Source organism: Podarcis muralis, chromosome 3, assembly GCF_964188315.1.
Source record: "Podarcis muralis chromosome 3, rPodMur119.hap1.1, whole genome shotgun sequence".
Lineage (NCBI taxonomy): Eukaryota > Metazoa > Chordata > Lepidosauria > Squamata > Lacertidae > Podarcis > Podarcis muralis.
Window position 1 is genome coordinate 5,664,193 of NC_135657.1, and position 3,913 is coordinate 5,668,105.

At 47.7% G+C, this 3,913-nt stretch overlaps 1 long non-coding RNA gene across 1 annotated transcript; it reads right to left on the minus strand.

Annotated features, from left to right (window-relative positions):
• Positions 1-1,935: 1,935 nt before the first annotated feature.
• Positions 1,936-3,644, minus strand: LOC114593390 (uncharacterized). The gene is made up of 2 exons (XR_003705678.2): positions 3,527-3,644; positions 1,936-2,175 (listed from the first exon to the last, which is right to left on the minus strand). It is a non-coding gene; the product is annotated as an uncharacterized LOC114593390 (long non-coding RNA).
• Between the last annotated feature and the right edge of the window lie 269 nt (positions 3,645-3,913).

Here is a 3,913-nt window from a genome sequence, read left to right on the forward strand (position 1 = left end):
GTAGGTTTTTATACCTATACCTATATTTCTATCAACGATCTTCGGAAAATGTCGTTCTCAAAACCTTTATGGATTTTCTTTTTTTCAAACCATAAATAGGCGTGCCACCCAAATCTATTATCAAATCCTTCTATGTCTAGCAACTCTGTATTTTCTAATTTTATCCATTCCTTTAACCAACAGAGACATGAAGCTTCATAATATAGTTTCAAGTCTGGCAGGGAGAAGCCTCCTCTTTCTTTAGCATCTGTTAATAACTTAAACTGAATTCTTGGCTTCTTACCCTGCCATATATACCTTGAAATTACTCTTTGCCACTCTTTAAAGGTCACAGTCCCTTTGATTATTGGAATTGTCTGAAACAAAAATAACAATTTTGGCAGCACGCTCATCTTTATAGATGAAATCCTTCCCCACAGTGATAACTTCATTCTACCCCACACCTCCAGATCTTTCTTTATTCCATTCCACACTGGTAAGTAATAATTCTGATACATATCAATATTCTTTTGGGTTATCCAAATAGCCAAGGCTCTGTCACCTCCTCGCCTCTGATATAGTAAAATGAAGAATGGGTCAAATAGGCCACAACTTTATTGTTTATATATGAGAAGCTTTGGCATTGCCATTGGGTATACCATTTTAAATCTCGCCCATCTGCTGGGATTGTATTCTAGGGTAAACTCAACCTAAGGTGGGGGCCGGTATGGCCTACATCAAATAGGGGCACCCCTAGGGGTCCCTGTTGGAGGAGTAAAGGTAAAGGTAAAGGTACCCCTGCCCATACGGGCCAGTCTTGCCAGACTCTAGGGTTGTGCGCTCATCTCACTCTATAGGCCGGGAGCCAGCGCTGTCCGCAGACACTTCCGGGTCACGTGGCCAGCGTGACAAGCTGCATCTGGCGAGCCAGCGCAGCACACAGAGCGCCGTTTACCTTCCTGCTGGTAAGCGGTCCCTATTTATCTACTTGCACTTAAGGGTGCTTTCGAACTGCTAGGTGGGCAGGAGTTTGCATTGATACAAACTCAGCTCTTCTCCCTCCCTCTTCCCTCCCTTCTGTGTCTTAGAGCCATTCTATTCCTTCAGAAACAGAAATAACTAAAACAATACTCATTATAGTTACAGATAGGTAGCCGTGTTGGTCTGCCATAGTCACTACATGTATTTTGCAGAGGAAGGGGTTGGGGGCCTGTTTTGGGGAGACATTGCCTGCTTTTTTTGCCTGTGTCCTATTTGTTCCTGGAGGTGATAAAGATTCTTTGTCTGTTTTTTTTTTGTTTTTTTTTTTGGTGTGTTTTTTTTTTTGTGGAGGAATGTTTAGGGGTCTCAGCCTCACCTCTCTTTCTCCTGTGAAATGGTTATTTTGCAGCGGCCATGGCAGCTCCTTAAGTTTCCAAATGTGTCCCTGGGCCCTAAAAGTTTGATGCAAAAGCCCTCTCCTGGTGTTGTTACCTGGTGACTGGCATTCAGAGGTGGCCTCTGAACCTGGAGGTAATCTACAGTCATCATGACTGGGGTTCCCCAGCACCTGCCTCTCACCAGACTTCTGCATTCAGCTGGTCCATGACATTATGGTAGGAGTGTCCCATGTGCTAAAGAGGAGCTAGAGGAGGAAGCCTGGGATAGGCTACCTGGACAGGTGCTATGCAGAGGGGCACAGATGCTGCTTTCAGGCTCAATGTCACAAGAAAGAAACCCTTTTTTTTTTTTTTTGCAGGTGAAAATATTTGCAGAAATCATCACAGGTTTTGGCTTAGTTCCTGTGTGGACAGTCTAGCCACATGAGTATAATGGTAGTAGGAATTGTACAGGACTTTGTACACTGGGAAACAGCTCTGGAAACACCAAGCATTTGAAATGAATATTTTGCCCCCACCGCCCTACAGTTCTCCCTCCCTGCCTGCCCTCTGCAAGAAGCACAAAGAACTCGCCAAGGACGTTCATGTCAATTTATTGAGGAGAAGCATCCATGATGGGCCCCTCTACACAGCTGAGTGGTGAAGGACAGGGTCTCCAGCTCCTCCTCGTGAGGCGGCCTGCCTCCTGCTCAGCCTTTCATGTCAGGTACACAGCAGACGGCACTACCGCAGTCGCAGGTGTGGTAGTGTCGAGTCTTCAGGCAGTGAGTGCCACACATGCCTCCGTAGCTACTACAGGTGCGCTTCTTACAGGTTCCTGCAGGAGGTAGAGAAAGGCAGTGTGGTTCAGTGGTTAGAATGTTGGACTAGGCCCGGGGAGACCAGGGTGCAAACCCCTAGTCAGCTGTGAAACTCACTGGGTGTTGTGGTGCTGTACACAACATGGAGGAAAGGTGGCATATAAATGGAATAGATGAACGAATAATAAATATTGAGGCAAAGCAAGAGCACCTCCCCGTGGATGGAGCTCCCACCAAGGATCTGCAGAGAGGGAATGCCCAGCTGCATGCAAGACAAATCCCATGCTCCACCCCTGAGCTATGGTCTCTCTCTGGAAGCAGCTTCACACCAAACATTTATGTTAGCGGTCAGAGGTGGGGAACCTCAGCCTTGGGTGCTCAATGCAACCCTACAGATTTCTCTGCTCGGCTCAAGCCACACCCCCTTCCTAGGCCACACCCCCTTCCTAGGCCACACCTCCCACTGCCCTGCTCCACACACTCCTCTTGTGGTTTTCCCTGGCTGGAATGTGCTCTTGAGATGCAATGTTGCCTCGTTCTTGCCTCTGGCCAGAGGATGAAGAAATGTCTGCATGTGCTTGTGGACAGAAAGCAGCCTGTTCACTTTCTCACTCCACACATGATTGTAGGCACCCCTTTCATGCCTCTTGGCTGCCTTTTCTCTAGCTGAAGAAGTCCCGAATGTTGTACCCTTCCCTCTTGAATGAGCTGCTTCAACCCCGTGGTCATTTTGTTTGTCCTTTTCTGAACTTTTGCCTGGAACACAACATCCTTTTTCAGGGGAGGTCACCTCCTGTTCTCCTTACTGTTCTACCACTAAGCCTTAGAAATGCCTCCCAGACCAAAACGTTCTTTGAAGCCCAAATGAGGTTCCAGTTTAGACCCAAGACTGACTGCTCTATGCCATCGCTTTCCCATGGGGCCCACACCACCCCCTTGAGTTCAGACCAGGTCAGGAGAACCTTCTGTCTTCACCATAAGAACATAAGAAGAGGCTGCTGGACCAGGTCAATGGTTCATCTCGTCCAGCACCCTCTTCTGTCAGTGGCTGACCAGATGCCTGCGGGAAACCCACAAGCGGGATCCAAGCACAAGGGCAATCTTCCCCCCTGGAATATTCAGAAGCATCTACTGTCTCCAACTGTGGAGATGGAGCACAGCTATCAGGGCCAGTAGCCATCAATAGCCCTCTCTTCCATGAATTTCTATAATCCTCTTTGAAGGTCATCTATGTAGCCTGGTGGCTATTACTGCCTTTCCTATGAATCCCATACCTCTCCCTTGAATTCAGGCCAAGGCAGCAGACCCTTCACTCTCTCTTATCAAACACAGCCCCTTCTTCCCACCCTGTAGAAATCCGGTTCATACCTGCAACAGCCATGTCGGTGACAACCAACATCACGATGGCCAAGGCAAGGTAGAGAGCTCTCATGGTGGAGTTCTGGTTGGGTTCTCTGGATGAACACAGAAGGACAGTGGATGAGCTGAGGACTCGGTGGTGCTTGCAGTCAAGGGCTCTGCTCTTTTATAGTGGGAATATCTGGTAGAGATGTCATGTGGACATTCATGGGGCTTACGTAGCTTCTGCCCTTTTGGGTGCATTCTTGTCTTATCTTCTCTTGCCCAGTACAATGCACACTGATGCAGTCTTTTCAATGGCTATTCTTCATTGGGTTCATCCACTTTATTCTTTTTGTGATAGCCATGCTCACCTGACCACCAACCTGCCAGACTCCAAAGAAGGAACTCTATGTC